At 46.0% G+C, this 12,796-nt stretch overlaps 1 protein-coding gene across 1 annotated transcript in view; it reads left to right on the plus strand.

Moving 5' to 3' along the window:
- LOC108447780 (reticulon-1-like) overlaps positions 1–12,796 on the plus strand; it is a gene marked incomplete at its 5' end in the record, with an annotated part of 66,645 nt that overhangs the window by 34,313 nt on the left and 19,536 nt on the right. The gene's annotated exons all lie outside the window — the stretch shown is intronic.

The following is a 12,796-nucleotide window of genomic DNA, read 5'->3' on the forward strand; positions in this document are numbered from 1 at the left end:
TTCCAAAAACCAAGTTTCAGTTTCATTCTCCTGATCCCATCAGGTCCCCATGGGTAGGTCTGTGCTCGGAGCACTTTTCCCATGCAGCCAACTCTGCCTCCATCAGCCGTGTGCACATGGTGTGTGCAGGTATTTGCTGGCTTTTGGGAGATGAGTAAGAGAAGGATTTTAATTTTTCAGTAGTTTAAATGAGGGGGGGAAAAGGACATTCAGCTCATTTTTTTTAGCAAAGGAAGGAGCAATCTGAATGAAGAAAGGGGTCAAACCCCTCTTGTTGGTAAAGAAATAAGGAGTGAATCCCCATCACCCTGAAGCCTGGTGGAGTTTCCAGTGAGTTCAAGGATCAGGATGTCATCCTGTGAAGTGCTGCAGCAAGTTCAGTGAGATCTGGAGAAGGGTGCATGGATTGGTTCATGTGTTTGCTCTCCCTCCCCCTTCAGCCCAATCTTTGTGCTGTTATAACACCTCAGACGTGGCCATCAGAGCTGTTTGCCAGAGTCAGAGCAGCGCTGCAGCCGTGATGGCCTGGGGACACATGAGGCACAACTGGTAAGGAGAGATAACAACTTCTAATGGACCAGCTAATATTGGTAGGGAAACAGACAGGTCCCAGGCACAAGTGCTCCCTCATGTCTCATCATGTTTGCCAGGGGCCGTCTCCAGCATTGTGGACATTCAGAATGAGGATTTGCATCTCCAGGGCACCAAGTTCCTGCCGACCAGGATAAAGGACCAGCTCCTCAAGCTCAGTACAGGCAGAGCGTGATTGTTATAAGTGAGCAATTCTGTTTGTGTCCTGGGTAGAAACCTTTTCTTCTTTTTTCCACATGATTTCCTAAATCAGGACACTAATCAGATTCAGGTGGCTATTGGGAGCAGTCACCAGCTGCCTCTCTTTCCTCTGTTTTGCTACAGCAAAGGAAAGGAAAGGGGTTTTTAGCAATCAGTAGGGTTTTACTAATTCTTCTAGGCGAGGTGTGTGGGAACTGTTATTTTCCCTAACCCCACTGGTGTGTCATCCTGGAGGACTGAAGTTATCACAGAACTGTGGAGGGTCTAGCAAAACAATAAAAAAAACAGCATTGTAAAAGGAAGCCAGCTGAGTGCTGGCATTGTGTGTAGTCTGATGTATACTTGAAGAGGCTTATAAACACATGTTTACGAATGTACCAGCATAAGGTCTGCTAAACGAGAGACATGAGTAAGGAGAAGATCAAGCCAAGAGATAGTTGCATTCAAGGACATGGGTTTCATACAGGAGACATCTGCAGAGAGGGCGAGAGAGAGAAAAATATGTCCCTATTACAAAATTTTTGGCATGCAACCACAGGCAGCCTCCAGGGAAAGCTCTGTGGAGCCATCAGGGTGGTCCAGTCATGGAATGGGAAAAGGCTTTTTAACAGCCTACCCTGTGAATGGAAACACTCCATGACACACTCTGCTCTGCCCTGTGTGCTCCCTGATTCCAGCAGTGCCAGAGGGACATCTCTGACCCCTCCTGTGCTGCTTCTCCTGGCCCTGGCCCCCCCACAGCTCAGACTAGCCATGGGGTTAGCCATGGCCACCAGCATATCCCCTGCCTCACTTGGACCCTCTGTCTCCTCTCCCCCTCTCTCTGTAATTTCTTGTAGGAGGGAATTCATCTACTGGAGTGTGGCATTTTGCTGTCTTTTTTCCAGAGGTGGGTGGAGAGGGGAAAATAGAAGTAATTTGATTTTTGATGCTCTTTCACCTTTTTGTCTACTTTATAACCTCAATCTGCAGGAGAGGAGTTCCTGTAGGAGGAAACCAGGATGACTACAATGTCCAAGACCAGGACTGTTATCAAGGGAAGTTAGTTTGACCTGTAATGCAGTGAGATTTCATTTGTAAAATACTTACTGTCACTACCAGAGGCCAGTGTTTTCCTCCCTGCACAGGCAGTGACTCAGCTGGTCTCATGCATGTGGAAGATCAGGGGCTCAAAGGGGATTTGATATAGCATGACCTGCTGTTTCAGCTGGTACACATGGCTTCCATAAGCTCACAACTTATCAAAACATGTGCCTGCAAGAGAGCAGGGAATTCACATCTCATCTGTCACTGGATTGCTGGTTTGCAGATGGGAGATGCTCTTGAGGCAGCGTGGGTTTGGGTGAAGATTTATTACAGGACAAATGCTGAAACCATGAAAAAAATAGGGAGATTATGTTTTTAGTTTTCAGTGCATTACTTGTGAATGGAGCTGCTGACAGCCAAATACTTTAGCAGATATAATGATCCACTTCACTGCTTGTTGAGCCAAAGCAGAGCGAGTTCACCTGCCTTGAGTGGCCCTCTCCTGCATACCCCCCTTACTGCACAATGTACCTTAGTGATATCTGTAGCATAGACTTAACATCTTTATGTCTTAAAACAGGGAAACTTTATCCAGTGCAAAGAAATTTGAAATTAGCATTAGCATTCCCACTCATGCTGCATTTGGAGGGTGGATTGCACACCCCGTAGCCAGGACTGGACTCTGGACTGATCCAAGCTCTCCAAAGCCATTCTGCCTTCTGCACTTACCCAGAGAAGCAGATTATTTACTGCATGAAATGGCTGTCTACAAATCTCACTGTTTCCCCCTAACACCTGCAGAGCACAGGTGTTTCAGAGCTAAAATCTGGAAACTAAAAAAGCATCTTAGATCCTTCCCCCCCCCCACCCCCCTTCCTAAGTGGTATTGAGGATTACCACATGTGGTTACATAATAATTTCCCCTCACCCTGAGCTTTTAAGCAATTAATTAGTCAGGGATTTGAGGGAAAATATGTCTAAAATGGTTGAATATTTGCTTACTGGTCAAAAAATGTGCCCTATTTTGTCAAAACTGCTGTTCTAAAAGCCTAAAAAAAATCTTTTAAAAATTGGAAAAATCCATGACCAGTTTTTTTGGCTTTCATTTTTTGTATCTTTATTCAGTGACCACGGGTAAGAAGGATATGGAAAGCTAACATGCAGCAGGGAGAACACCACTGCTAGTGCCAGTAGGTTATGCAGAGCCTCTTCCACCCAGCCAAAGGTGATTCAGGTACTTCTGTTTCTCAAACTGCTGTTTCCTCACTGTGTCTCTCAGACAAAACACTTCTGTAACCCCCAGCGTGGCTCTAAAATTGCTCAGAGCTGAGGAGTGTGAGATCTGCTTCATTCAGTGCGCAAGATCAAAGCCATCCAGGTTGTTAACACCATCCTCTGAGCCGTGTAAGAACCTGCTGGGTCAGCCAGAGCCTTTCAAAGCTGCTGGTTCCTAACAAGCTTTGTAAAACGTTTGACTGCTTCGAGGTCTGCGGGTGAATCGTGCAATGTCGGGGCTCGTTTATTTACTACTGTCTCCCACCAAAACCCTTATGACAAGGAGAGGAAAGGTCACTGGGATTCCTTGGCTTAGAGAGGAAACTGGAAAGGAAACTTAGAGCTGGAAATAGAGGATGTGCCCTGTTACAGGTATCTACAGGCACAGCTTTTAAAGCAGAGCTGTGGGCTTTTTTCAGCCCCTGTATAAGCTTTGTTGAGATGCTCCTTATCCTTCGAAAGATACCACCTCTTCTTCCTCTATCCCTCTCCTTTCTCTGTGCTAAAAAGGGCTGTAGAACATCTTTGTCCCCAATAAAGATCCCACTGAAGGAGTGTTTCCAGCTTCACGGGCTTCCCTTCTTATTTGTGCCTGCAGACACCAGCTCACAGCAGTGCGACGAGTGGGTGCTAATTATGGAGAACCACATTCGACAACAGAGCCTTGCTGCTGGTGAATACAGAAAAATTGCTCATTAGAGCAGCATGGTATTTAGTCAGATTGGCTTCCCTAGATATTAACATTCTGGCATTAATGCAGACTGGCAGCGTGATACTTGAATTAAACCATCTCGGGATAAGATGTGCAGAAGGGCTTGTAAAATGTTTGTCCCACCTGTGGGGTTTGCAGGGCATTTCTGCTGGGGGCTCCCACGTGCTGCTTTAGGAAAAAAAAACACCCTTGGATTTCAATAACTTGCACATACAATTTCTTGGTGGTTTTTTCTTGCCTCACAAGGCTTGGTGCATCAAGCATATGCTTTATTTCTCTGGAATTAAACACGCTGTGCTCGATTATCTTTCTGGCCATCCAACTTTTCACTGTACTGTTTGGTGTGATGGTGCTGTATCCATGGTGCAGGTGGAAGGGCTCTCTGCTTGATGGCTCTCTGTGCACAGCACGGCGTGTGTGACAGTGAGGCCACCCTGGAAAATGTATTGTTTGTAGCTGTTGCCCAGAATAACTTGATAAAGGAGGCTCAGCCAAAGCTGGTTTGAGCACAAAAAGCTTCAGGTGCCTAGTTTAGATGCAGGGAGGGTTTAGCATGAAGGTTTTCCCATGCTGTTTTATAAACAGCAAGAACCAAAGTGGGGTTTGTGTGCTGCAAGCAGAGGTCCTTTTTCTTGGGCATGACTCCTTGTTCCCCCCTCTGCAGCCTCAGGACACCTCCAGCTTGGCTTCTGGGCTGGCTTTGCAGAGCTGCCCACACCTCTAAAGCTGCGTGGGGAGAGCCAGAGCTTTGCTGGCTGCATGGACTGGTGTTCATCTGTGCAGCTGTGTGAGCTGGAGCCATAGCTGCAGGGAATTCCTCGATCCCATGCCCTGCCCTCTTCCACCTCTGGGCTTACATCAGCAGCAGCCGCTCCAGTGGGCTAATGCAAGTGCTATAAACACACACAGAGGACAGAGCTGCTCAGCGGCCAGCAGAGCTCATCCAGCCACACACATGCCAAAATTTTGTCTCCTGCAGCCCTCTGGTCTCTACTTTGACTTGAACACCAGCGTTCGCTAATTAGCTCTGCTTTATCTAATTAGCACCCAAAAGGGAGTGCCCCCCTCAGCTGCCTCTGTGCTTGCAAAGAGCCCAGAGCTGAGGATTTATGTGGGGGAAGGATTTTGCCTGGGGTTTGTGTGGTGTGTTCTCACCTCTGTGCACTGGGAAGGTGTGTGAGTGTGTTCTTGTGCTGGTGTTGCCCTGTTGGTCACTACAGACACAGCTGCACTAAATTGTCGCTGCCTCAGCCAACCTGTTTCTTGCCTCTGAGTTTACTGTGTGGGTTTTTTCCTTCTTTTTTATAATGGTCATGGTATTTTGCCTGCAGTTTGCCTTGGGAAATAGAGTGTGTCCTACATCCATATCTATTTTAAGACTCTGCTCTATTGCCTGCTACCAGCTGGGGATATGGCTGGAAGGAGCAGTGGTTTCATGTTATAAGGGGAAACACTGGATATTTCTAGGAGCCTATAACTATGAAATGCTAAATATGTTTATAAGCCAGGATATTGTGATCTTAGTGATAGTACTTATTTCACCTGGCTTTAGTATTTTAAAAGCTGGCTTTCTGGCTTATCTGGATGTAGTAAGATCTACTTACAGATGATGAGAATGAGACGCACACAGAAAGCAAATTATTCTGTTTCTAATATTTGTATTTTATTCAGAAGAATATGTTTTTCCTTTGTGTTAGTCCTGCTCTGACCTGTTTGGGTTTAGGGAAGCCAGTAGAGATTTTGTTATGGAAACTTGGTGATTTTTGTGGTCTGTCCAGATTAAAGTATCTGGGGGCTACAGCAATTCCTTCCAAAGTTAAAACAGACAGACAGAGCCCCTACTTGTCAGAAAAGCATGAGAACGTTTCCGTACAGATGAAACTCAAAGATTTGGAAGCAGGTGCCTTTCTTAATGTTGCACATCTTTTGTTTATGCCTATGAAGGTCTCCTAGTCCACAACTCTCCAGCTCAAACCTTGGGTCATTTTCATCCTGGCTGCTTTGTTGTGTCCCACATGTGTTTTATTCAGTGAGTTGATTAACATGGTTTTAGCTAAATCCCACTTTAGGCAATAATGTGGCTTAGAACTGGTTCCATATGGGAGTCCAGGGGTCTGACTCCATCCTCTGTGTGCATTGGCCCTATCCTGGAAGGTTTTATGCCCTCAGAAACCCCTGAGTGCTCTCCCGCCACAACTCTGTGCAGTCTTGGGTGATGCTGCACAAATACCACTGTGCTGCATGGCATGGTGCTTGTGTTCACAGAACAACAACAAAAAAAACCAACCCCAAACCAACAGAACACAAAACAAACTCCAAACCAACCAGCCAAAACAAAAAAACTGTCCCATAACCCCAAAAAGCCTCTATGGCCAGAGATGGCCAAGAGGAATCCCAGGGCAAGCGTTTTGTGGTCTTTCTGTATTACTTTTTTTTAGTATTTTGGCCTGGGTGACAAGAGGGACAAGGGTACATAAATGTGACCTTTTAACTCACAGGTGAGGAGCTACTTGGTAAACCTGGCATAAAGTGTTCATGGTTTAGGGTGGCTTTCTCTGAAGTGCTTCTGTTTTGGTTGACAGCTCTTTGCTTCAGAGAGCTGGATAGTTGGTGGGTTTATGTGCTTTTCATGAATTACCAGTTAACACTGTTCTCTGAAGGGGCTTTCACTGCATTCAGTGATTCTCCAGTTTTTCTTCTCCAGGGAGGTCCAAAACCACTTGTAAACCTGCAGCTCACCTCCTGAGATTGAAGAGGAGCAGAACTTTCTCAGTCAGACTTTTCCAGCCACTTCTATCTAATATTTAAGACACAGCATAAAAGTTACAGTTTATGCAGTAGTGCCAGGGAGTGAATTTTGTATTGATTTTAAAATTAGTCATTTTTAGCTTACTATTTTATGCACCAGAAAATGGCCTCAGCTTCATTAAGAATGCTGTATATTATTAATCTACATCATTAATTTATTCTTGGCACTGGGCTAGTAAAAGCACTTAAATCACTGCCTTGTCCTTAAAGTTGGATAAGTGAGATAGTAATAAATGTGATGGGTAGCAAAGCCATTTCAGAACAGAGATGCTGGTCCCACCCCTGCTTCCCTCACACCCCTCTTTTTTGGGGGGGTCACATGCATCACCAGCTGGGTCTGCACAAGAGCAGTGAGGCTGGAGGTGCTGAACTCACCATCTGCAGGTCTGCTTTTTGGCACCCAGGCCATTGGCACAGAGTTTGGGAAGCCCAAATAGTTGATAAAGCAGCTGGTTTGGGTTAAGGAAAAGGGATGGGGAGGGAATCTGCCCTTGCCTGGGACATTAGTGCCTTATCCTTGTTTTCAGGAGGGCTGGGCACAACCTGCACCCTGGCAGGATAAGCACAGGAGCCTCCATGCAGCCAACTGGAGATGGAAAGTACCTCTAAGGCAAAGGACCCAATTTCAGTCCCTGTTCTTATGCTGGTTTATTTATAAGCTATTAACGATGTATAAAATGATTTTTGGAGCAGACAGTGGAGCCTGTGCCTCTCTGCTTCCAAGTGCATGGTCTTATTGACTGGTTACAGACTCCTGCTTGCTTTGCCATGTCCTTTTTCTTGGGGTTAGATTCTCCCATTTCGGACACTGCTGTTTCTCAACTGGCATAAAAATTGAACTTTTGCAGGGTGTGGACCCATCCTGGTAAATCAGCAGCCTTTCTGTGCAGGGTGTTTCATGTGACACTTCCCACCAGAATTGCTGGTAGCTGTATTCCTGCCTGCTGACTGGACATGGTTCCGCCTTCTCTGCCAGTTTTGTGGGCAAGTGGCACTCACTAATTTAAAAATACTTTTGGTTGAACTCTTCTTTGGAAAAGAGCCATAATTTCAGCATTAGATGTACATTGATAGAATGGTTTGGGTTAAAAGGGACATTAAAAACTTCTAGTTCCACCTCCCTGCAAAGGGCAGGGATACCTTCCACTAGACCAGGTTTTGCAGAGCCCCATCCAGCCTGGCCTGGAACACTTCCAGGGATGGGGCAGCCACAGCTTCTGTGAGTAACCTGCTCCCCATCACCCTCACAGACAAGAATTTTTTTTCTAATATCTATTCCCCTGCTCTAAAATTATTTTTCTGCTTGCAACCTGCTTGCTTTTATGGCATCCTGAAAACGAAGTTCTTTATCATTGTTCTGCCAATGCAATTAAAAGAAAAGTATAGAAAGAGACCCTGCTGCATCTGAAGAGTGCACTTGTTCTTCTCTGGCAGGAATCTATTTTACACAAATGCATGATTTTGTAGCAAGGCCACTTTAAAACAAACAAAAACCCCTCAAAGCACTTTGTGGGCATTATGATTCACCCAGATTATTTGCTGAGGTCTGTTGTTGCAAGCTATTGAGGTGTGACATCTGAGTTGGACTGATGGTGCTTTCAATTATCCCATCCTTGGTGTTAGTTCAAGAAATGCATCATGACAGATGGCATTGTTTTAAAGCTTGAATATTCTGTGCAAAGCACTGACAAGCCCTGAACCTTAGAAAAAGCGTTTTGTAAACTGGTGATTCTAGAGTCTCTTCAGTCTCCTTAGCATCACTTACAGCTGCACACGTGACACATAGAAGCACTGTGGATGTGCCTTTAGGAACAGACAAAGATCATTTTAAGCTCTTGGATATTTGAGGATGTACAAGGCAGAAGGTATTGTCATTGTGTGGTTTTATTGTTGTAAAAGCAAGTGTAGGAAAAGTTACACTAATCCCTGGTGTTCTGCTTCAAAGCCCCTTGAAATCTGCAATAATGGCTCCACTGAATCCTGGTAGCCTTTGAGTCAGGTTTCATTGTAGGGTGGTACTGATCAAACCTGGGGCCCCAAAGCTCTTCTCAGAAATGCCTCTCGCTGTGCTTTCACTATTCTCCAGGCACTTAAAACACCAACACAACCTGCATTTAGAAAGTTTTCTTAGATCTGTTGATGAAAAGGACTCTCTAAGAGCTTGATATTATTCTGCCATCACATGTCAGGTTAGTGGGTTACAAAGTCTGTGCTACAGTGAGGAGCTTGCTGCCTTGGATGTCTGCATGAACCCATTTACCTCCACTTTTATGCTCTGGTGATGGAGCTTTCCTTTTGGGACCAAAAATCTATTATGATCAGTCTTTGACCAAGCTCAATAAATGCCTCTCCGTTGCTGCTGCTTTGTCTGAATGCAAGTGTAATGCCCTAAAAGAGGTTTTTAAATTTGAAAATGTGCTTTTTTGGACACTTTGGGTCTGTTCTACCCACAGTGCTGCAATAGGGCTGTGTGAGCCTCCAGTGGTGTTTGCTGTGGCTGTACGGAATCGCCTGCCAAGTGCACACGAGTGAGGGGACACATGGCAGACACCCATTTCGTGGGGTGAGCAGTGACCTGAGGTGGCCATTCGCTTCCTTGACCTCCCACTGTGGCTTTGGGCATGTAATTGAAGTTTTCAATCTCATGCTTTCTCACCTGTGAAATGGGAAGGGTAGCTGCTCTCCTGGACTGGCCCTGTGCAGGGTCACTCTCTCCAGCAGGATTGTTCTGCCCAGTGACTGCAGCACTGGCGAGGAAGCAGGTTGGAGACTGTCCCTGCTCTGCCATGCCTGCAGTGCTCCATGGCTTAGGGAAATGGGATACAAACCTGCAGCACTGCCTTGCAGAGCTGTGAAATTCCACTCTCTGCTCTGTGCAGTGCCGGAGCTGTTCGTGAGCAGCCTGACGGAGAGCTTTGCTGCCTGTAGCTCTCTCACTGAGCTGCAGGTTCTTGGGTTTATTCTTTTTTTTAATTGTCTTTCTTTCTAGTGTTTCCAGTCACTTGGTGACACCTAAAAATGCATTTTCTGATTTAATTGTTCTGACAAACCCCATTACTGGCTGACTGGGGAGCTCCCACTCCGCTCTTAGATTTGCAGCATCGGTTCAGTGCAGGTCTTCCTGAGAGTGAATTTAAAAAGCAGTGAGCCTGTGCTCTCAAAGAGCAGTTCCTCTCCTTGTTTAATAAGATCTATAGGAAAATTCCCAGCACTTGGCAAAGTCTTCCTGTCTGCCTGTGTGCTGCTCAGATCATCCCAAAGGGTCTTGTGGCTGGAATGTGTCTTTTTACCAGTTCTGGGCTAAGTTCTGTAGAAACTTATTAATTCCTCCCCTGGTTTGTTCCTACAGGGGATGGAGGTGACCTGACTGAAAGCTTTATGTAAGTAGAAACAACTCAGACTGGCTTTACTGGGTTTTCAGGGAGCTCTCAAATATGTGAACAGCTGCAAAACTGGGATAGCATTCCTAAGAAACACTACAGGTAAAAATATACTTTGTAGCAGACCTGGACTCAGTTTTCTGTGATCATGCGGCTGGATGTGGAGTGCATTTTGGTACATGGGAAATCATCCATTATCAGCTAAATATCGTGCTGCGCCCCTGCGCACACACACACAAGCCCATGGCATTTGCCTTTCCATGTTAGAGACTTGCTGGTCAGATAGTTCTGCACAAAATACATCCCCAGCCTGTCTGCACTGAGAGCAGAGGCCATGGGGACTCGTGGGCCGCTCTGCAGGATGGTGTGGATTCATGTGATACTGTGAGCAGCTTCTTATTTACAGCTGCTCCCAGCACAGCAGACAGCATGTAATGAGAGCAATTAAAGGGAAGAGGAGACAACCTTGTTGATCAGCATGTCAGAAAGGTGAGAAAGTACAAGTCTGATGGGCTCTAGAAAGAGGAGATGAGGCTCTGGGAGAGGGCAGCAGGATATATTTGCATCTTGCCTTCATTATGCATGGGAGAGAAAATACTGTGTTAATGGGAAGGTATTGAACTGCTGTTAACTGAGGCTTCTTAAACTGACTCAGGAGAAGAATTGGCCAAAGAGGTTTTTGGGAATGGGGAATGCTGAAATTGAATCCACTCTGGAATGCAGAAGACAGAAGGGACTGGGGAATTAAGCAAACACAGTGGTGGTGCTTGTAAATAAGGTGAATGAAAAAGGATTAGCTTACAAAGCTGAATGGGGAGTGAGTTCTCAGAAAATCCACAGGGAGAGGTCACAAATTTGCCCTGAATTTTTGCAGGTGATTCCTATCTCTGTCGTGTCCATTATCCTGTGAAGAAAGAAAAGCTGTCTCTGTTCTGGAGGCAAATCTCCTGAGTCCACATCCCAGTGACTGTGTTTGCTGTGTTTGGCTGGTTTGCAGCTACTGCATTGGGCAGGTCAGTATTTGGCTGGCTGCCTTTGCAGGCCTTTTGTTTAGGACTCCAGCTCCAGAGGTGGTTTCCAACACAAGGACCCACAGATGCCTTGGAGCATGAGGTTAGTAGAAAACATGTCAATGAGCCTCGGGACCTCTGGAGCAAGAGGGCAGTGAAAATGGCAAAAGATGTTTTTATTGAGGTTTGCTAGGTGACAAAATAGTGGAGGAAGAGGGAACTTAAGAGCAAGAAAATTCTCTGGGTGGGCTGGGAGCTGGAGAAGGAAGAGCCTGAGTAGGATTGAATTATAGACAGTGAAGACGTCTTTATAGCTCGTGAGCTGCAGCTTTTTGTACTTGCTGTGATGTAGCAAAGCATGGGCTTGTATTCTGTCTATTCCTCTGTTTTGTGTTAAACATGTAATTAAGAGGTCTGAGTAAGAACCTGTGGGCTCTGCAGAAGGAAGCAATTTGGTGCAAATCAAGTCAACAGAGGGGGAAACTCCAGCAGAAAGATTGGAAGCAAGACCAGGGCAGCACAGGCTGAGAACTGCAGCACACTGCATCGTCTTCCAGCCAGGGGTGCCACTAAACTCTGAAAGCTTTCTGGGATCTGAACTTAATGTTTAACCTGTCTCAAGTTAAACAATCATGATAGGGAAAATGGGCTTCTATTCCATGAAGTGCTGAAATCCAGGGATGGTGATGTGGTGCCCAGCAGATCTGAGGGCCTGATTTCTGGTCTCCTGTGCCCTGGATGTCATCAGGGTGCTGAAGTGACTCTCCTGTATATGGACCAGGCTGCTTTGGCACCTCCTGAAGTTTGGGATGTGAGAGATGGTGAGAAACACAGCCCACAGCTTCCTGGTCATGGTTCTGTGCTCCCCAGCCAGCTGCTGGGCTGGGGTGAATGACTTCTTGTGGGTGCTGGCAAAATACTGCCTAACACGATAGCTTATCCTGAGATGTATTTAACAAAATTTGGCTGTGAATGTTGCACTAATCCCCTCTGTCCTCTGGAAGTGGGATAAAAGGGAGCAGGGGTGTGGAAGTGTGCAGCAGTGGATGGGCTCTAGGGATCTCCAGGGATGCAGTGAGGGTGACAGGAAGCTGTGTCCCTGAGGAGGTGTGTGGGGGTATGAAGCTCATGCCTGTGGGTGTGAGGGGCAGGGCAAGGCAGGCAGCCCCCACTGCTGCCTTCCCTCCATGTCCTGTGTTCTTGAAAGCCAGAAAACTCCTCCACACGCCTGGGGAGGTGACGCTGGGGTCGCTGGGCCCTTCCCTGCAAATTAGCTCGTGGCTTTGCCAGAAATGACATCACTTGTTAGGCAGATTTCTTCATTAGGAAGCTTTCTAATCTCAGACACAGAAACCCTCCCCGCTCCCCAGGCACTGAGGAAGCTGAGCTGCATTGCCAGTCTCTGCACCACGCTCTGCTTATTCATCATTCATGGCATCATGTTTGTTTTATGACAAATGAACTTAATCACGATTTTCACAGTGGAATACACAGGAAAATACGCAGGATAACCATAGCTGCAGGTATAGAAAACCAAACTTAATTTAGAGAGGATATACAGGAGCAGTCTAAGCAGCCAAAGAATTGAATTAATCTAATAAAAAGAGTCAGCTATACATAATTCTTCATGCTGAAACAAAAGCCCTGTGAGATAGGATGATGCTCAGGTTCTGCATTAAACTTTTTTCTTTTGCACTTAATTCTCAGCCAAATCATTATTTGTTGCTGAAAAGTGGATTTGGGTGTTGGGAATATTTTTTTCCCCGCTATGTCTTAAAGTGGAGGAGGGCAGG

This window comes from Corvus brachyrhynchos, unplaced genomic scaffold (genome assembly GCF_000691975.1).
Source record: "Corvus brachyrhynchos isolate BGI_N302 unplaced genomic scaffold, ASM69197v1 scaffold245, whole genome shotgun sequence".
NCBI lineage: Eukaryota > Metazoa > Chordata > Aves > Passeriformes > Corvidae > Corvus > Corvus brachyrhynchos.